The sequence below is a fragment of the Anabrus simplex genome, chromosome 13 (assembly GCF_040414725.1).
Source record: "Anabrus simplex isolate iqAnaSimp1 chromosome 13, ASM4041472v1, whole genome shotgun sequence".
NCBI lineage: Eukaryota > Metazoa > Arthropoda > Insecta > Orthoptera > Tettigoniidae > Anabrus > Anabrus simplex.
In genome coordinates this window covers 51,868,488-51,891,165 of record NC_090277.1, presented here as the reverse complement: position 1 = coordinate 51,891,165, position 22,678 = coordinate 51,868,488, and the positions used below count along the sequence as shown (strand labels likewise).

Here is a 22,678-nt window from a genome sequence, read left to right as displayed (position 1 = left end):
CACCAGGCCTCTCCGGGGGCCACGCGGCATTACATATTATTTGTCGCTTAGGTCTACTGCTGAGAACCACAGGGCTAGGTTCCTCTCGTCAGTTGGGCCTTCTGTTTTCTCTTCTTCCAGAACTCCTTCATTCTCTGGCTGTTCTTTTCTCTGCTGGTTTCTGTGTTTTTCCTGCTAATAATTGATGTTGGAAAAATTCCTCGCTGGTTGGCTTGCCGAACTGTGAGCGGTATTGCATTGACTGATGCAGGCTCACCAGTTTCTTCCAGATCCGACATGACCAAATAGATTCACTTGCTCCTGGATGCCTTCCCTCTGCGTGCCACAGAGAAGATCCTGCCGGTGAGACTGCAGGGTTTCTTCCGGTTAGATGCCCACAGAAACACATGAGAATAATATTTCGAACTTCTTTTTTAAATTCCGTTTTAACAGTCAAAATAACTGTCCATTCTTATATCGTAATTAGGATATTATGCAGTCCACTGATATTCTTGATACCACTTGTGTGTCGTGACCTACATCTTGCTGTATGGCAAATTTTCTGCCCCTTTTGCTTCGCTTATTTCTCAGAAAAGGTATCTGACTCTGTGTAGAAAGAATATCTTCGCTGAATTGTGACGTAATTTTCTTTCAATGGGAAGATTTAGATGGCTTTATCTTCGGCATTTTAACACTTGAAGTGAATCACACTCGAATCCATAAAACTCGCACATTATAAAATGAAACTAACAAGCACTTATATACGTATGATAGTACTCAGGCTCTTCAACAAATAGACAGAAATGTGTATTTTTACCTACTACTGTGATAATATCTGCGCGTCTCATTGCAAGTCCATCCAGATTAGATGTAATGTCTTTTCGTACTCTAGGGATGTGAATTTCCAAAGAATTGTAGTGAGTTGCTTTATTTCACAAATTTCGAACTGAGTACTGAACCGTTTTACGTTCGAGTATTCTCGTTATTAATCATTTTTTAAAATTTGATTTATGTCGCGCCGACACACAGGTCTTATGACGACGATGGCGTAAGAAATGGTAGGAGTGGGAAGGAAGTGGCCGTGGCCTTAATTAAGGTACAACTCGAGCATTTGCGTGGTGTGAAAAAAATGGGAGACCACGTAAAACTATCTTCAGGACTGCCGACAGTAGGGTCCAAACCCATTATCTTCCGAATATTAGCTGACAGTTACTTGACTCAAACTACGCAGCCGCTTACTCGATATTTATATATTTATTTATTTATTTATTTATTTATTTATTTATTTATTTATTTATTTATTTACTATCAGTAACATCACCTATCATTCGGAGAAGACTAAAAGTTTCTTCTCTCTTTCTGATAAAAACGCACTACCGAGCTCGATAGCTGCAGTCGCTTAAGTGCGGCCAGTATCCAGTAATCGGGAGATAGTGGGTTCGAGCCCCACTGTCGGCAGCCCTGAAGATGGTTTTCCGTGGTTTCCCATTTTCATACCAGGCAAATGCTGGGGCTCTACCTTAATTAAGGCCACGGCCGCTTTCTTCCACTTCCTAGGCCTCTCCTATCCCATCGTCGCCATAAGACCTATCTGTGTCAGTGCGACGTAAAGCAAATAGCGAAAAACCCACTCGCTACTGGCAAGTAGTAGAATGTAATTTTCGAGAATTTTTCAATTTGTTTTGTTACTTGTTTAACGTTGCACGACTTTTACGCTTTTTGCAGACGAAGAAGTGTCAGAATTGTGTCCCACATGAGCTCTTTTGTTACGTACTAGTGAAAGTGCCGGCAATACACTGCGTATGGTAACTTCTACGAACACCCCTAGACTGAGCCTAGATGAAACCCTTTAAACGGGTCTGAGAAAGACAACCTCCTACCCAATGAGCCGCTCATCCCTTCCTTATTATTGTTGTTATATTCGTTTTATTTGTATTATATTCATTTTGCATGCAATGTTTCCGAAATTAGAATTTTAACTTTCCTGTATGTATAATTTGACAGCCCTGCAGTCCAGGGGTATCGTGCTGGCCTCCCACCCGTGGCCCCGGGTTCGATTACCGGCACCCCGTGTGAGTGTGGGACAGAGACGGTATCGCCTGACTGTGATAAGAGTCGATTAAAAGGTGCGACCAAGGGATTCTGAATTTTTAACCATGAGATTACCTGTAAGTAGTACCATCGAGCGAGGAACACCATGAGTCGACTTTTCTTGCAAATAGTACCACTATGTGAGGAATACCGTGGGTTTGTGGATGGATCACTATGGGTTTCCAGTACCCGTGTATAGTATCCGCCACTATAACGGAGGCTTCCTCTGTCCAGGTTGAGTTGGAACGCCACAAGCAGATAAAAAGTGGCTATCCTCGCCGGGGTATTTTAGTGTCTGGTTGTGGACATCCTGTGTCTGCGTTTCGAGGAACACCGCGGGTATGGGCGTTGCCTGTGATTCGTACAACTATATGAGGAACACAGCGGGTTTGCGTCGCCAATGAGTAGGGGCCATTATGCGAGAAATACCATACGTCTGCGTTAACTGTGCGTAGTACACGCGAGCACACAAATGGTGTCCCGATATAAACAAAGCATGGCGTTCGCCCACTTCCTCGCTTAACGTACTGCTGCAGGTAGACAGCCCGCTACAAGACTATTGTGCTTGAAATGAGCACGGTGCTGGATGTACAGCAATACACGCACTATGCCTTCAACACTACCTGTTCACTCCCTTCCCCTCCTTTTCATTACTGGAGTGGGGCAGTCTTAATTGTTTATGTCGGGACACCATTTTTCTGCGTGCATGTACATTACCTATTAATCTCTCGAGTATTAAAAGAGAATATCCCATACTACTTATCTTCACAACTCAATTTCCTATCCTCTTTCCACCAGCATAACACACGCTCTGGCAGTACACTTGCTATCCCTCTCAGCAGGTCAGCAGCATTCAGCCGTTCCTTTGTTGCAAATGGAGCTAGAATATGGAATTCTCTCCCCCACAACATTAGAGCCATACAATCCTTAAATTCCTTCAAGTTGTCTTGCCGTGAGCATCTCCTCGATATGTGCCGCCAGGCTGAATGAATCTGGCAGAGTGAATGTGTGTATGAATGTACGTTTACTGTGCTTAGGGAATGTAGTGTCAATCAACTTTTAACTTGTAACGATAGTTTAAGACATGACTAAGAATATTTATAGAGTTTATGTTATTTTGTTTCATATTTTGTTTCTAGTTTGTAATGGTAGTTTTAAGATAAGATTATGAATATTGCTCTCAGATGTACTATGTTAATGAAGTGTGGTTAAGTGTAAGAGAGGACCATGAGTCCTAACTTCGCCACTACAAATAAAGGCAAATATAATAATAATAATATAATACCTATGATTAGTACCGCTACATAGGAAATACCTTAGTTCTAATTTACTAGCGTTAAAAGTGCCATTATGAGGGGCCGTTGACCTAGATTTCAGACCCCTTTAGACAACAGTCATCATTAATAATAATAATAATAATTTCGTGTGGCTATTTCTAGCCGGGTGCAGCCTTTGCAAGACAGACCCTCCGATGATGGTGGGTGGCATCTGCATTGTGTAGGTAACTGCGTGTGATTGTGGTGGAGGATAGTGTTATGTGTGGTGTGTGAGTTGCAGGGAAGTTGGGGACAGCACAAACACCCAGTTCCCGAGCCTTTGGAATTAACCAATGAAGGCCGGGAATCGAACCCGGGACCCTCTGAACCGAAGGCCAGTACGCTGACCATTCAGCCAACGAGTCGGACAGCAGTCATCATTGATTCAGGATTGTTTTGAAAGCAGCCCCGATTGTTTTAAGTTCATAATTATTATTGATCTTTGTGTTTTTGAATTCTAGTCATTGGATTGATTTTGTAATTACTTTTAACTTTTAATATTGTGATTTGGATCCGCTGATTCATTTTGCATTCATATTCATCCGTTTATTCTTCATCATCAGATTTTGAATTTCCGTCAGTGGATGATTTTTTTTTTTCTTTTTGTGGTGGCTTTACGTTGCACCGGTTTCTTATGGCAACGATGGGATAGGAAAGACCTCGGAGTTGGAAGGAAGCGGCCCTCGCCTTAATTAAGGTACACTCCCGAAAACTATCTTCGGGGCTGCTGCAGTGGGTTTCGAACCCACTATCACCGGGATGCAAGCTCACAGCCGCGCGCCTCTAACCGCACGGCCAACTCGCCCGGTGTGAATGAATTTTAGAATTTTAAATTGTCATTACATTTTGTACCATTAGTGGCCGACAACCTAGATGTTAGACCCTTTCAAATAACAAGCATCATGATGATCATCTGTGACCGGCCAGCGATTTTTACCTGGACCTGAGGGCTGGTTCGAGGTCCACTCAGCCTACGTGATTACAGTTGAGGATCTGACGGTGAGATGGCGACGCTGGTCTAAAAGGCCAAGAATAACGGCCGAGATTATACGTCGCGCTAACCATGCGGTACCTCATAATCTGCATGTCTTCGTGCTGAGCAGCTGTCGCTTGTCAGGCCAACGCCCGCCAGACCTGTAGCGCCATTGGTTTTATTTTTGTACGCATAATTTGCGTAAACACATATTCTTTTCCATCCTGGTGGCAATGTCGTACTGTAGATCTCTGGGCAACTCTATAATTTTTATGAAGTACACTGACTTAGCAAATGTCATGGGATAGTCACCTAATAGCGTGTGGGGCCTCCTCTGGCCATGCGAACTGCAGTGAGACGCCGTGGAAGTGAGTCGACAAATCCCTGGTAGTCCTCTGGACGCAGCTGACACCAAATCATTTGCAGAGCGGCCGCCAATGCTGGTCTGTTCGTGGGTGCAGGATCCATGGCACGGAGCCTGCGTTCCAGGACATCCCAGATATGCTCGATAGAGATCATATCGGGGCTCCTGAGTGGCCATGGCAGGCGTTGGACTTCCGCTGCATGTTCCTGGAACCATTCCCCGGCGACGTGGGAGCGATGTGGCGGCGCGTTATCATCTTGAAACACGGCAGAACCGTCTGGGCGCTGGAAGGCCAAAAATGGGCGAAGATGGTCTCCGAGCATTGCAACATATCGCGTACCATTCAAAGTCTCTTCCAGAACAAGTAGGGGGCCCATTCCATACCAGAAAAATGCACCCCAGACCATAAGACACACCAGCGCCCTGGACCACATCTTCGAGGCAGGCGGGATCCATCGCTTCATGTGGTCTGTGCCATACACGATGCCTCCCATCGGCACGGTGCAGTTGAAATCGTGATTCGTCCGACCATATCACGTTACGCCATTGTTCCAGTGTCCATCCCTGGTGACTGGCGACAAATGCGCGTCGTTGTGCCCGATGACGTTGGGTGTAACAGTGGCACCCGTCTGCGGCGCCGGCTCCTATACCCCATAGAACCCATGTTCCTACGGATTGTCCACTGGGAAACGTGTCTAGCACGGCTTGTGTTGAACTGAGCCGTGATTTGTTGCACGGTTGCCCGTCTGTCACTATTGACAATCCGTCTCAGATGTCACCAGTCACGGTCATCAAGGGTGGCTGGACGGCCGGTCGTTTGTCTGTTGTGGACGGTGACACCCGCATTCAATCATTCACGATACACTCTGGACACGGTTGATCGTGTTAAGCCGAATTCCCGCACCACTTTCGAAATCGCACTTCCCATCCGTCGGGCACCGACCACCATGCCCTGTTCGAACGGTGGTACAACTACCGCTGGCACAGGGGGCGTGTGGTGCGCAGACAACACACCTGCGCATCAGTGCTCCGCTATCCCATGACATTTGCTCAGTCAATGTAGATCGTTGTTCAGATACGTGTTGATGAAGAAGACCGACAATCCCGTATTAGAATTCTTATTGAAGTTCACTCTTATTAAAACTCTGGTTTCCACCGTGGACAAGGTGTCCTATTGTAATATCTGCCACACGGAGCTTTTCATTTCCTTACCTTCGCACAAACAGTTTTGAAAGCATTTCTTCAGGATAATAATAATAATATTATTATCTGGCAAAGAAGAGACCATGCCTTATTTCACGTTCAGTCCCAAGACTTGCCCCGTATGAAACTCAGAAACTACGGACAACCACCTTCAGGTCCGGCGATGGCGGTCTTAAAACCCATCACCTTCCGAATCCAAGCTTCTCGCGGTAGGAAAATACAGTCCGCTCCGCAAGAATTATTGCTGCTATTCTTACCTAGAAAAAAATGAAATGGCGCATGGCTTTTAGTGCCGGGAGTGTCCGAAGACATGTTCGGCTCTCCAGGTGTAGGTCTTTTGATTTGACGCCGGTAGGCGACCTGCGCGTCGTGATGAGGATGAAATGATGATGAAGATAACACACACACACACACACATCCAATCCCCGTGTCAGCGAAATTAACGACTGATGGTAAACATTCGCGACCCTACCTCGAATCGAACCCGGGACCCCTGTGACCAAAGGCCAGCACGCTAACCATTTAGCCATACCTAGAAATGATTCTGGAGAAAGGATGTGTTCATTACGCCTGCCAGGGTCCAATCCACCCGCCCTTAGAAGTGTATTTACTTTTTTAACCTCAAGTAGTGGTCCAGGCGCCGTTATCCATTGCTTCTGCCAAGGATCACGGGCTATGGTCGACGTTACCAACTATTGCAAAAAAAAAATACATACTAAAGAGGCCCGGGAAGTTTGAAAGTGTCATGGCTTCGGACGGTAACCTTAAACTCTCTCAAATCCTCCTTTAATCTCGGGGCTTACGGCAAGAAATAAAGGTCATTTATTAGCTTTAACGTATTTTTGCACATTCAGGCCAATCCCTCTCATGAGAACAGTAGCCCTTTCGGGGCCACACTCTTTTCGATAGGCTCTTTTCTATCGCCGCGCCGCGTACTGTCCGCACGGTAAGATAATGAAATATAGCCTTATCAAACCAACAACCAACTGTTGGCAGTAGTGCTATTCTACTCACCTCTACTTACCTCAGCGCTACTAGTGGAAAGCTAAGTATTAAACAAAGGACAGTCACTTCGCGTGCGCCACATAGTGGTGCCTCGTGTTACTGACATTGCGGAGCTGACTCTACAGCTTTGCCCTTCTCGCTAAACAGCAGGTACCGCGCAGTAAACTCGCTCCGTGACGTTTCCATCTGCTTAACCTCCGTAGTCCTGAGAAGAAATCTAGAGGATTTTAGTAAAATATTAATACCAGAGAGTGTGTTGGATATACATGATATCGATATTTAAAAAAAAATGAAAACTAAAGTCAGTCAGTCCGGCCATACTATCCGGTCGATTTCCTTCATTTATTTAAACTGAACAGATTTGTCATCAGATACTATAAATCACTTAACTTCCGCCTTCCTCCAATTATTTCATTTTTTCAATTTTTTGTCTGTTTGAAGCAATCATATCATTAGTTCTAATTGAGGTACGGAGTTCATTTTGACCTAAGAATACTCAGTGGATCAAGCTTTTTCATTTCAGCTCTTAACTAATCAAATTGGTAGACCCTGAGAAAAGTTATGACTACATTTGTCTCCATGACGAAGACTTGAAGTACTTTTTTAACAGTTCGGCACGTAGTGTTGTTCCAAGGAACGTTTAATTCAGTTTCTTTGTGTGATGTATTTTCAAGTGTTTTGTTGACATAATATTACATTCTATTACCACAGCAGATCATGTGATTTATTTCATTAACTCAAAACTTTGCAAATACATCCGTGAGGATAGTAACGAACAACACCATACTTTGTACATTGCGGGCGGAGCCAGCGGGAAACTGCTAGTGCGAGTATAACATTAAGTTTGAACCCAACTGACGGCAGCCCTGAGGATGGTTTTCCATGATTTCCCATTTTCACACCAGGAAAATGCTGGGGTTGTACAGGCTATTGTCGCTTCCTTAACACTCGTAGCCTTTCCTAGCCCATCGTCGCCATAAGACCTATCTGTGAAAAATTGTCACTAGGAAGGTAAGCAAAGTAAGAAGCAAATCGGCTAATGCCCTGTTTATTAGATTACCTCCCTTTCGAATTCAAATTACTCCTTATAAGATCTTACACAGGGCCTCCGTGGCTCAGGCGGCAGCGCGCCGGCCTCTCACAGCTAGGTTCCGTGGTTCAAATCCCGGTCACTCCATGTGAGATTTGTGCTGGACAAAGCGGAGGCGGGACATGTTTTCTCCGGTTTCTGCGGTTTTCCCTGTGATTCACTCCAGCAACACTCGCCAATATCATTACATTTCATTCGTCATTCATTAATCATTGCCCCAGAGGAGTGCAACAGACTTCGGCAGCCGGCACAGTTCCTATTCTCGCCGCTAGATGGGGCTTCATTTTTTCCATTCCTGACCCGGTCGAATTACTGGAAACAGGCTGTGGATTTTTTCAAAATCTCACACACATCAACTGAAATATTTCAAATACTTTTGTTCGTTAACCAAGTTCAGCAGAATCCATTCACTTAGTGATACTCCCCTCTAGTTCCAAAATTAAAATACCTTATACAGTATACTTATGGGTACTTAAAAATGTAATCGTTGCTACAGAATATCAGAGGTTGCTGGCGAAACTCTTTGAATTTCTTCTGTCTTGTGATTTAATGACTTATAAATATTTTGGATTTCCTGCTTTTGAGAACATTAGCCATCAAATACGAAACTGCAGCTCTGGGCCAGGACTCGAAATGATTATATAGCCACCAAAGGCCCAAAACACTTGACGCCCCATTCTTCTTTTAAAGAATTCAGTATTCCAAAGTACCCCAAATGATACATCAGGTTTAAAAAGGTTATAGAGGTAGTTCTGTAATTTTAGAGAGGCCTTAGGACAGTCAAGGTTGCTCCGAATACATCTACTATTATCGTAGGATATTGAGAGTCTATTTTATGGGAGAACCGAATTATTCTGTTATTCCTCGTACTTACATCACTCAATAGGCCTATTGTTTTTTGTAGACTAGAGTGAAGAATAGCGTAGGAATAAAAAAATGACTACATGTAATTATTATTTACTCATATTGATGAGTTATTCTGTGCAAGATAAAGAGGGTGATGATAAAAAGAAACAGCACTATAAAAGTTGCTTCAAGTATGTGCAAAAAATATAGTAATTAACCCGCTGGAGAGTCATGGGATTGTTGTTGGGTGCTCGCGCGACAGTTCGAAATTTCTCCCTTAAGCTTTACAAACGCTTTTAAATTAATTCATTGACAATATCATACAAAAAATTGCCGTAACTGTGTTAAGTGATTCCGTGCACATTACACACTATTACCTATACGGTTTCACTGGAAAGGAAAGTAAAGCGCTTCTTCCGCGAGTTAGCTAACTTTGGATTTCTCGTTTATAACTCACTGAAATTCACTGTATGATTGCTAATCTTTAAATTAATTATTACACTGTACATCTTAGTAACCCTTAGCTACGGGCACCTACCGCTTGAGGATATTTTCTCCTTTCTAGAATTGTTTTCCCTTGGTCTGAAGATGTAGAGACCGGGCGAGTTGACCTTGCGGTTAAGGTAACACAGCTGTGAACCTGCATCCGGGAGATAGTTGGTTCGAACCCCACTGTCGGGAGCACTGAATATGGTTTTCCGTGGTTTCCCATTTTCACACCATGCAGATGCTGGGGCTGTACCTTAATTAAGACCACAGCCGCTTCCTTCCCACTCCTAGGCCTTTCCTATTCCAGCGTCGCCATAACACCTGTCTGTGTCGGTGTGTCGTAAAGCAAATAGCAAAAAAAGGTGATATTGACTACACAGCCGAAGCATGGAACTCGCCTTCACAAGACATCGTTATGTATGGCTTCTCTTGTTATCACGTATGTGTAATATATTTGAAACCAGTCCCTTCCAATTCAGATTCTTATCAGATGTTTGAAGAATCCATATTATTAATGTAATGGCTTATTTCTGTCTACCAAGTGTCATTGTGCTGTTCCTCTGCCCAAAGTAATTCATAAATATCTCTTGTGTTGTGCAAGTAAAAGACGCAAGTTGATATATTAATACAAAAGAAAGGATTACGGTTTAGAACTTGACACTTTGCATGATATACAGGGAGATTCAGTATGAATATCCACCTCAAAAATTTCCACATACGTTCCGTTTTCATATTCTTAAGTGGTATTAAGGGTCTGGTGAAACAGTGTAATATCTTTTCCCGTGCAATCATTAACATCTCATATATACATGGATACCAGCGTTTTAAATTTCAATTGAATTTGACAGATTTCTTCTGCCGGCATAAGAAATTCAGTGCTGGATGAAATATGAATAATTCCAAATGTAACAACAGTGTTGGTATTACTATCTTTGTTATTAATAATTTATCGAGCCTTTGAATATTATGTAAGAATATGAAAGAAGAAAGTCGGTATCTTTAACAGATGAGAATATTTCTGAGGTCAGCTGTCACTGAATAAGTTAAGAAGGGTAAAACATACTTGTTGAAGTTGATCAAATAAAAATACATTTGTAATAAGATTTGCATTTGTTTTTATTTTTTATAAAACAAATAAATAGAGAGGCATTTTAGGAAGAGAAGGAAAAATCGGTCCTATTGGCAACAGAGCTTAACCAAGGTAAGCCTTAGCGGCGATGGGGGCAGCGTAGGCAGCGGGGTGGGCGTAGGCGACGGGGGCAGCAACCTTAGCGACGGCGGGAGCAGCAACAACGGCCTTAGCAACAACACCGGGCTCACGGTGGACGACGGCGTTGAATCCGTTGACGGGATCAGCGGTGTACTCAACAGTACGACGGGTGCCGTCGGGCTCGACCAGGCTGTAGCTACCCTGGACAACATCTCCTTGACGGCTCTCCTGCTGTCCCTTGGAGTCTCCGGTCAGAGCATCCTGGATGTCGTAGGCGTAGCTGTAGCTTGGGTTGGGGTCGTAGTCGGTGTCGACGGCGACGGGAGCGGCGACCTTAGCGACGGCGGGGGCAGCGGCGTAGGCTACGGGAGCGTGAGCGTAAGCGGGGCCAGCGGCGTAGGCTACGGGAGCGTGAGCGTATGCGGGGGCGGCGTAGGCACGGGCAGCCAGGGGAGCACCTGGGGCGTAGACGGCGGGAGCGCCGAGGATGCCAGCCTTAGCGACGGCCACGAGGGCGGCGAGAACGATGAACTGTAAAAGAAATTAACATGAAATCGTTCTTCTTAAACACTGTGGTAAATATTAATTGCAAAGAGCATGTAATGGAAATAGAAATTATTGAAAGCAGAGTAGGCTATTTCCGTGTGGAACAAGAAATACTCTAAGAATTAGTTCGCTGATTTACGAAGTATCAAGTGAAGCCGTGCAGTGGCCACATTTAAGAATTACTTGGAAGGTATTTCTTATGCAGAAAGTCGATTAGGTTTTTATTTTCATTTAATACCTATTTCTCTTATGTAAGTGGATGTGTATCATTTAACCAAAAGATCAAAGCTTACAATCAAAGGACCTTACGGCGGCAAACAAACCCTGTAGCTTTTCCTATTGAAACAAATAAAATAAGGATAATTATGGTGTTTCTTTTTTCCTGTCATTGATTTTACCGATGAATACATTACGTATAGTCGTAATGGTATGCTGTGCTGAGAAGGGATTTAAAATGAATGACTCGAGATTATTTGCAGATCGACATGTTTGTGTCTGCCTAAACTAATTCCTATATATTACTGTTAAGATAAATCTGGACGACAGTAAACGTTTCCTCGAATGGCCTTTGCAAATGCGCCATTGGTCTCTCCATTAATTCCTTATGTAAATTATTCTTGAATCTGACCTAAATTAATTTTTGGAAGAGAGCAATAACAACGCATGCTAGATCGTCACTCAGAAAGCACTGAATCCTATCGCCCCTTCATATTGATAATCAACACTATTCTACCACTATCGATTGTCTAGTAAAGGCATGCTTGAAGGACGTGGGTTCAATTCCCCGTCCGGAAGTCGAAACATTTAGGAAATTCAGTTTCCACTTCTAGAGCACCACACGGCCCTGAGATTCACTCAGCCTACAATAAAAGTGATTACCTAGGAGAAAAGGTGGTCGGGCGGATGTGCTTAGGTTACGGAAAGTGAATCTCTTTGCCTTTACCTCCCACACCTCCAAGGTCCTTCATGGCCTGTACTTTTGTATGTAATAATGAGGTTTACTAAGTAGGCTAGTTTAAAATTGTGTCCGAGGAATTTTTCCTCTAAATTGCCGGTTATGAAGATTTTTCCTTGCAGGCGTGAATAACCGTAATGGAACTAAGCACTCTCCTCATTATGGTAAGAAGGAGAAGGATCAATGGCCTCATATTCTGTGTACAGGTATTTTAATCTATCTCTTTTACACTGTCAGCCTAACAATTTGGATATCCCATTTTACTCTGTGCCAGATAACAGATGTATCGCAATTATTCAGGCTGAGCTACGTGTGTTTTTTAATTAAATTTGTCGTTGAAAATGATTTTGACTTTACGTCGCAAATGTGTCACCAGAGATTATTATAATTTTATTGCCGATGGAGTATGGTATGGAGTTCCAAATGGAATTTTCTCTGTTGTTGAAAAATTCTAATAACTCCCTCGGGTTTTAATCCATACTCGTGGGAAGATAATTATCAACGATTCTGAGTTCGTCTTTTCCGTTGTATGTCAGTTTGAGTGTATACCGTAGTGAATATTCAGTGCAGTAAGGATCAAATTCGGAGACTTCAACGCTCGGGCTAAGTTGGAGACTTTAACGCTCGGTTATCACAGTAAATTACACTAACGCTTGAACTAATTCCTTTGCAGAAAGCTTGTTATTCTCACAAGTCACGATTGATAATTTGTCGAAGCTGGTGTACACTAGCACAAACTTCTTCTTTCGAAGTTTTCACGACTGCCTTCTCTTCTGTGTAGTTTTGAGAACGTATCCACGCGAACGCTGAAACTTCACAGAGCAGACTCCCACTGGACACTTACCCTGTAAGCCATTGTGTGTGAACTGGTGTTCTGATCGTGAACAACTGATGCTGTCTGGAGCGAACCAGGGCGCTTTTATTCTGTTCAAGTGACGAAAGCTCCGACTGTCCCTCCGCCTCCGGGCTTCATTTCGCTCACGTGATCACCTGCCCTCCAAAAGATTTAGAAACTGACCTCCAACGCATTGCTATCGCGATCTCACCACACTTGCACATTTGCAACGACTTTGATTTGTAGCGTAAGGAATGCGATACGAAGGGCAAGTGGGGACTTGGCAGACTGCAGATATTCTACTCCAGAATGATCGGCCATTCAGGCAACAGAAAAATTCCTTCAGATTGCTAGAAGATTGGGCAGCTTTCTCCGGAATAATCGCCGACGTCCAGGGAACTGCGCGTGGCTTATATCTGCTGAATTCGTACCATGCCTATAACTAGGCTTCAGAAAAACGACCTATATGTTCTCAAAACTAACATAAAATGAGCGAGGAAATAACGCCAAAATGTGAAGGAAAATATGTACAGTATTTCCCCGAAATAATAAATTTGTGCATTTCCACATTAACGTAATTTAGTGAATACAACTAATAAATGTCAGCAAATAATGTATATTAACGAGTTGCTTCACAACGCACGAATACAGATAGGTCTTATGGCGACGGTGAGATAGGAAAGGGGTAGGTGTTGGAAGGAAGCGACCGTTGTCTTAATTAAGGCTTAATTAGTACTGCTGACTGCGGGGTTCGAACCCACTATCTACCGCTCGCAAGCTTACAGCTGCGTGATCCTAACCGCACGACGAACTCATTTGCTATATAATAATGATAATAATAATAATAATAATAATAATAATAATAATAATAATAATAATAATAATAATAATATCTTCTCGTTACTTGGGCCTTCTGTATTCTCCTCTTCTAGTACTCCTTTATTTTTTGCCTGTTTTCTCTTCCGTCCACATAGTGTAAGTCTGCTGGTCCCTGTATTCTTCCTACTAGTAAGTGACGTTGGAAAAATTCTCCGGTGGATGGCTTGCGGAAGAAGTGGGCGGTCATGCAAGATCCCCAGTTGTTCCAGATCCTGCTTGACCGAAGATATTCAGTAGTGCTTGAATGCCTTCCCTCTACCTGCCATTGTGTGTGAACTGGTGTTCTATTCTGATCGTGAACAAATTTCAATCTTCATTTTTAAATTCAGTTCTGACAAGTAAAATAACTGAGCATCTACATATCGTAATTAGGATATTGTGCAGTCCATTGATATTCTTGATACCATTTGTGTGTCGTGACTTACGTGTTGCTGAATGCTAAATTTCTTGTTCCTTTCACTTCGCTCATTTCTCAGAAAGGTATCTGATCATCTGCAAAAAACATGTCCTCGCCGAATTATGAAATACTTTTCCTTCAGTGGTCAGATCTAGATGGCTTTATCTTTGGCATTCTAACACTTGAAGTGAATCACACTCGAACACACATATCTCGCACATTGTAAATTGAAACTAACACTCGGGCATTTCAACACATTACTGAAATGTATAATTTTACCTACTACAGTGGTACGGCCACCGCGTCTCATCCCACCCTTCATCTAATTCTTCTTCTTCTTCTTGTTCTTCCTCTTCTTCTTTACGATGTGGTCAATTTCAATTCATCCTTCCTTGTTGTTTCCTTTTCCGTTCCTTCCAGTATTCTTTCATCATCGCACTGTGCTTTATTCGTCTCTCGTCAAACCACTATTGACTGGGTTTCCTTTTCATTCTTAAAACTTTCTTTTTAATCTCTCTTTCCTCTTCTCTTATTGTATTTCTTTTTAAACCTTTCGTCACCTCTTTTATCCAACTCGTTGTTGAATTTTTTTTCCCAAAGGGACTTGCATTTCTGTTTCCTCAATCTGTTATCATCCATTCTCTAGATATGTCCAAAAAATAACAATCTCCTTTTTCGTATTGTGGGTTTCGTAATTTGATAAAAGTAATCGTTTCTCGCTACTGTACTAGGACATTATCTGAAAATCCCTAAAGTATAAAACCTCACCGAAAAATTGGGTGTCATTTACCTCAGAAACTCTTTGTAAACCACGTTTGTCGAATTACCTTTTGTTACTGAGGTTACCATGCGACTTACAACTGTACGCGTGAGAAAGAGTCTTCTCTCAAGCCGAAAAAAAATTAATTCATATTTATTTATTTTTAAAGGAGATTCCGAATATCAGTTTCCACGTCCATAACATCTACAGTTTTTGAAGTATAAGTTTCCCCATAAAAATAATTCAACCTCTTTATCAGTGCTTCCCCAACCCCCCCCCCCACTCCTACCACCACCTCTACCCCCACCTAGTGGCTTTTCCGAGAACAAATATACATATTTCTTTATTTTTAAATGAGATTCCAAATACCTATTTTCACGTCTGTAACATATTCGGTTTTTGAGATATAAGTATCCTCACAAAAAAAATTCACTTCTTTACATCTGCGTTAAGTGCCTTTTCCGAAAGAAAAAGAACATATGTTCCTGTATTGTTTCATGTCTGTAAAAAGAATTTGACATATACTGTAGATATACCGGTACTCATTTTAAAAAATCACCCGCTTTTTCAATTCATTTTATCCCCTTAAGTGAATTTTCCAAAAAAAATACGTTGTTTCTTTATTTTAAAAGGATATTTTAAATACCAGTTTTCATGTCCCTAACATCTTCAGTTTTTGAGGATATAAGTATCCTCATAAGAAGAATTTAACTTCTTCTTCTTCTTCTTCACTCATTTCCAGCCGTCTTCCCCGTAAGCGGACATTCCGAAAACAAAATGTGTTTCTTTATTTTTAAAGGAGATTCCAACCACCAATTTTCACGTCTGTTACATCTTTAGTTTCTGAGATATCAGTATCCTCATACAAAGAATTCAACTAATTTTTCAATTCTTTCATCCCCCCTTAAGTGGATTTTACGAAAAAAATGTACGTATTTCTTTATTGTTTAAAGGAGACTCTAAATACCAACTTTCATGTCTGTAACTTCTTCAATTTTTGAGATATTAGTATTCTAATAAAAATTCAACCTCCTTTTCAGTCCTTTTTACCCTTAAGTGCTTTTCCCAAAACAAAAAGTACATGTTCCTTTATTTTTAAAAACTTCAAAATGCTAGTTTTCACGTCAGTAACATATTACGTTTCTGAGATATGCTGTAGATATACTTTTTTAATCCGTTTGTCGCTCCTGTTCACCCCCGATTAATTGGATTTTCCAAAAACAAAAAAACACGTGTTTTTGATTTTTAATGGAGATCCCAAATTCCTATTGTTACGCCTGTAGGCTTTTAAGTTTTCGAGATATAGATATATTCATTTAAACAATTCACCCCCTTAGCGACGGTATAACCAAAATCACTCCATTATTGAGCACCTACGCTTCAATATAAAAGTATCCCCGAAATTTCGTTTCTATATGTCCAGTAATTTTGGCTCGGCGATGATGAATCATTCAGTCAGGACATGTTATTTTATATATAGAGAGAGATGTCCTGGTATATTTCCTTATTACTTCCTAATTCCCATTGGTCCGAAGATTTTTCTCGTGATTCTTCTTTCTGGTACTACCACTACTTTATAGTTAAAAACTAGACCTTTACTTGCGTAAAGAGATTCTGGTTCCATCGCTGTACTGTAGTGCCTTAGTTATGATTTTTAGAGTACCGATAAGAGTTGTAGAAGGCTACTTTATTTCGCAGTTTTTGAACTGATTGCCAGACCTTTTGAAGTTTGAGTATTCTACTTTATTTTGCGATGACGATGGGATAGGAGAAAGGTTAGGAGAGTGAAGGAAGTTGCCATGAGCCCCATGATTTGCCTGCTGTGAAAATGGGAAGTCACCATCTTCAGAGCTGCCGACCGTGGGGTTCGAGCCCACTATCTCCGTTAATTGAAAGCTCGGATGATTATTCTGGTATATTGATTAACCAACGTAACTGCATAAATATAATAATGCTGAACTAAGAAAAATTACTTTTAAAAATAATGTAATTAGTGCAAATTGTAAAATAATGATGCTAAATTGAAAAAAAGCCCGGAAAATAAAAATAATGCATAAGAGTTGACGAGAAATGACCTAATAAATATGCACTTCCATAATCAGGGAGCCACGATCAGGATTTAGGCCCTATGTATACGTTTACAATTTGTTTGATGCATCAGTTCAAAGTTTTCTTGTCAACATCCGGGACCTGCTTACGTCTCATTCTGTTTTACTAACACAGAGACTTCGTTTCGGTATTACATTTAATATTGTTGTATCATCTTCGTGAGTCGTGTAACTCAATGCTGAGCGTCGTGACCCCATTTGACTTCACACAATATTCTTCACTACGCGGCGCCAACTTTGACGATGTACATCTTCTTTGGCCTGCTGAAGAGTCAGAGCGGTGGTACGCAGAACTTGATCTATCCACCTACTCGATTTTCATCCTCGTGGTTTTCCGCCTTCCATGATACACTTCTCCAGATTTTCACTATCACGTCTTACAATATGTCCGAAGAATTGGACGATTCCCCTTATGACGCGAGAGGAGAGACGTTCGGAGATATTCAGTTCTTGAATAATAGATGCATTAGTTCTTCTTTCCGTCCAAGGTACAAGGACAATCCTTCTCAAACAGCACATCTGAAAGGCGTCGATACGGTACTTATCTCTTGCCTTGAGGGCCCAGGTCTCGGAATCATAAAGGAAGACACAGAACATAAGAGGATCAACTAGTCTAATCTTTGTACTGTTTGTGATTGCTCTGCTCTGCCATATTTTTGTGAGTTTGCTCATGGCAACGCGCCCTAAGGTGATACGTCTCCAAAGTTCTGACAAAGAGATTAGGAGACGTATCACTTCAGGGCGCGTTGCCCTGAGCAAACTCACAAAATTGTATTGTATTGCACTTTTAGGACAAACCTTATTATATACAGGGTGATTTGATGAAAGAATATATGAATTTTGAATTAAGGGCCACATTAATTTTATTAATAAGTAGAACTAAGTGTAGAACTAAATGAGGCCACAGCATTAGTTGCAAATAGAGGAATGTGATGACGTTTAGTAAGTTCACAGAGGCTTGCAGACTGAGCGCTGTAAGGTATAACGGTCGTTAATGATGATGATATAGGTCCCGGATGTTTATGCCGTAATGGGTTAGAATACAAACTTACTGAAAGGAGTGACAAGTACAGTAGAGTCTAGCTGCACGAGAGATATGCTATGAGGTTTGCATAAACATTAGGGGTTCAGCCCATTAGAATATTATAAATGACAAGGACACATTTTGCTCCACGAAATTATATAGGAGAATACCCTCCAAACATTATACCATTGCAGCTTTCCAAAGGCACCATTCAACCTTTACATTAATAGGAAGAGCGTCTTTGATGTATAAATTTTACACTTAGGAATCTGTTATCGAAAATTCACATTTTCCAGGCCTATGAAAGGCACAACCTACATTTAACAAAATTAAACAGTATTCACTGTCTTATACGCACAACAGTCTGATATCTTTAACATGAAAAGGATGGCATAGATTGTAACAGGGATAACACATACACATACTACAAGGTCTTTGGTAAAAACAAAAGGTTAAATTACTGGCCCGAAAACCAAAATGATGAGGAGGCGAAGACTTGCACTCCTTAAAATTTACATTAAACACACAAAACCCTATTTTGGCTCATGGTCCGACGTTTCCGAGGCTAAGCCTCTGACTAGATGGTGACTAGATGGGGAAAAATATTTAAGTTGCAGAAGTTACAAAATCATAGTCACCTCAAGATCAAGTTGAGAGGGAACACGATAGGGTACCTCACTCTCTATTCCCTGATTTCGATTAAGTTCTTTCGGCTTGTTTGAAATTTACATTTAAGTTTGAAATTTACATTTTTAGAAAGTAAAGTTTCATTACTAAAGGTTTGAAACCTTCCCCTCCAGCTAGTTTTCAAAGACGTATCACATAGTTAAGCTGGAACTGCCATTACCTTGAGCTGGTGGACCTCCCGAAGATGGACGAGGTGCTTTACAAACACGTTTTAAAATGGAGCGATCACTAAGACAGTCTGGTCCGAAAATGTGCCAGCTTTTATAGCCGAGGGGAAAGTTCCAGAAAACTCTGGGCTGAGGCCCTAAAACACCCCCAATTCTCATTGCATAATCAAATAAATATCAAAATATTATCACTGGTGAATCAATAAATGTACACAAGTTTTGACTGGCCAACGCTTTGAGTTGACGGGCAGAGATAGAAGTGTTGATAATTTTTTTAAATCATAAAACAAACACTAAACATTCCATTTTAGGAAACCTTTACATACAAAATTACTCTAGAATTTTAATAGTTTATCTTCACACCAGAGGGCACAACATAAATTTATAGTAGCGACATCTGTTGAGAAATACTCAAACGTTTTGCACTAGATGTTGCAAGTTTTATATTTCAGATGGCTTTCTCCAGGACGCTTAATTTAAATGCGCGGGACGGGTGTATGTATTGATTTTACTTTTTGTTCATTTCGTCGACGAAATATCGCGAGTCGATCTTTTTCGCGAGTACGAGCATTGACGATATATCGTCAGCTTGGTCCTGTGAGGGTTAATTTTACTCATTCAACCATTGTCCCCTTGTTCTCCCTTTTCTTTTTCTTTCCATTTTTTTTATTACTTCAAAAAGTAACTGTTGCGATACAGTGACCGAAGTTACAAGCGAAAATTTGTAAATATTTTTGGAGATGTATCTATTCCACCATGCGATTTAATCATTATATTTTGTGCTTTCCTGATTTTGAGAACTCTAGCCATCGGATACGATGTACATTACTAGACCTGGACAACAAGTGATTGTAAAGGTGTGGCATTTACACTGCTGGAAAATAAATTAGTACACCCTCTTAGAGTTTTCCAATTCACAACTACTCTATTGTTGAAACAGTGCATTTGGAGTACATGAAATGATTACATTTTCAGATCAATATCTCAAGCGGTACTGAGGTACCAGGTGTCTATCCTTGCTGAAACATCCGTAATAGTACGTGGTGTATCCTCCATGGACGGCAATGCAGGCGCTCATTCTGGCATCCATTCGATCATATAGATGGCGAATACGGACTTGGGATACATTATTCCACAGGAGTTTAAGACTGGGAGTGTTTAGGAAAATCCTCCAACGAAGTCTGCAATCCAAAACGTAGTGGCAAAATGAAGTGAAACGGGCTCTGTAGCGAATAAAAACCGTTGGGTTGTTGTTTGCGTCATCAGTCCATAGACTGGTGTGAAGCAGCTGTCCATGCCACTCTATCCTGTGCTAACCTTTCCATTTCTACGTAACTATTGCATCCTACATCTGCTCTAATCTGCTTGTCATATTCATACCGTGCTCTACCCCTACCGTTCTTACCACCTACAGTTCCTTCAAAAACCAACTGAACAAGCCCTGGGTGTCTTAGGATGTGTCCCATCATTCTATCTCTTCTTCTCGTCATATTTAGCCAAATCGATCTCTTCTCACCAATTCGATTCAGTATCTCCTCATTCCTGATTCGATCTATCCATCTCACCTTCAGCATTCTTCTGTAACACCACATTTCAAAAGCTTCTATTCTCTTTATTTCTGAGATCGTTATCGTCCATGTTTCACTTTCATACAATGCCACGTTGACACGAAAGTCTTCAAAAACATCTTCCTAATTCGTATATCAATGTATGAAGTAAGCAAATTTCTTTTCTTAAGAAAGTTCTTCCTTGCTTGTGATAGTTCCCATTTTATGTCCTCCATACTTCTGCCATTGTTACTTATTTTACTACCCGATTAACAATATTCATCTATGAATATTGAATTTTCACGGCCGCATTGTAATCGAAACCGACTTTCAACCTATTAGGTCGTGTTACGTACATTTAGTACGTGTTGAAGAGATGTTAAGTACAGAACAAAAATGGCCAACCAGACACCAGTGGGATCCGAACCCACAACCTCTCGATTTCGCGTCGGTTGCTCCACCAATTGAGCTATGGTGGCCTAGAGCAACCGACGCGAAATCGGGAGGTTGTGGGTTCGGATCCCACTGGTGTCTGGTAAGCCATATTTGTTCTGTGCTTAACATCTCTTCAACACGTACTAAATGCACGTAACACGACCTAATAGGTTGAAAGTCTGTTTCGAATATTGATCTATTTCCTTTAATACTTCATTTCCTAATCTAATGTTTCCTGCATCACCTGCCTGCTTTTGACTGCACTCCATTACTTTTGTTTTGGACTTATTTATTTTCATCATGTACTCCTTACGCAAGACTTCGTCCATACCTTTCAACAGCTTCTCGAGATCTTCTGCAGTCTCAGATAAAATAACAATATCATCGGCAAATCTCAAGATTTTGATTTCCTCTCCTTGGATTGTGATTCCCTTTCCAAATTCCTCTTTGATTTCCTTCACTGCCTGTTCTATGTAAACATTGAAAAGTAAGGAGGACAAACTGCACCCTTGCCTCATTCCTTTCTGGATTGCTTCTTCATTTTCAAAGCCCTAAAAACCGTAACTATCCGAAAAGAGTTCGAACATCGGGAATGATTGCTTGAGTAAAGGAAAACCCGGAACGAAATCTCACCGCCGTTTATCTGTGCAAGTGTCGTGTCGAAACCTTATCAAAAATGATCTGCATTCTTATCCTACAAATTTTCTGTTGCGCATTTGTTAAAGCGTCCAGACGAACCTTTGCTTGCTGAGCGTTACCGATGGTTTCTGACTGAAGTGGAGTCAGGGATTTTAGATCCTCAGTTTTTCATTTCTCAGATGAGGGTAATTCCAGCATCTTCTGTGATGTTCGTTAACAAGGGTCAGTCCCGCGCCAGTCCTATTGTAAAATATTTTTTGGGTCAGTTTTATTTCAGTCGTTCGGTATAAGCAGCCCTTGATCAAATAATTTAGAAGTGCAACCACCCCAGAGTGACCTGACGTCCGGCTTTTGGAGGACATCTGTTCCTCTCCTGGAGTTATCTCCCATTTTTTGCAAAATTTTCTTTTTGGAGCGACTGTATGTACTGTTTAAATAATTTGTAATGCTGAACGTTACTGGAAATGAACTTTGTATGTCTCATATCTTTCGACAGTTCGTAACCAATGACGTGTTGACAATGTCACAAGGTGAGTGTTCTGTATCACGACTGATGTAACAGCAACGACATTCCACAGTGGAACACCTGGCTCACCAGTTGAACAGCGTACAGATGCGTCTGGTTTCCACAAAGATCACGCTGCATACCTTGCATCGACTCGCGTCCAGGAACCATAGACCAACAAGTTTTTACACCAAATCATCACTAACAACGCTCCGCGTATGTTCAAGAGTGGCGTCATTGGGTCTTGGACACACGGAAAAGCGTTGTCTGGCGTGACGAGTTCCGTTTCCTCTCGCAACATGCTGAAGGCTGATTTCGCATCTCGCGTAAACTGCATGAGGTGGTTGGTATCCAGGGCGTTCTACACGCTGTTTGTGGTGGTGTGATGGCCTTCATTATTGCCTCCTTGAATGCTCTAGTGCTATTGATCATCGTACCACAAACTTTGAGTGGTGAAGACTACAGAAACCTGTCAGCCAACAGCATCATACCTCCAAGAATACTTTTCCGATAACAGTGCCATACTGCAAGAACACAGTGCATCGTGAAAACGGGCTCAGGTCTCTAACTGGTTGGAGGAACATGAAAATAAATTGTTCACTCTGCCATGGCCCCTAAATTTCTGGGA

General features: G+C 41.6%; 1 pseudogene; it reads right to left on the bottom strand.

Moving 5' to 3' along the window:
- Positions 1–22,678, bottom strand: part of LOC136885020 (uncharacterized) — a 54,554-nt pseudogene that overhangs the window by 1,387 nt on the left and 30,489 nt on the right.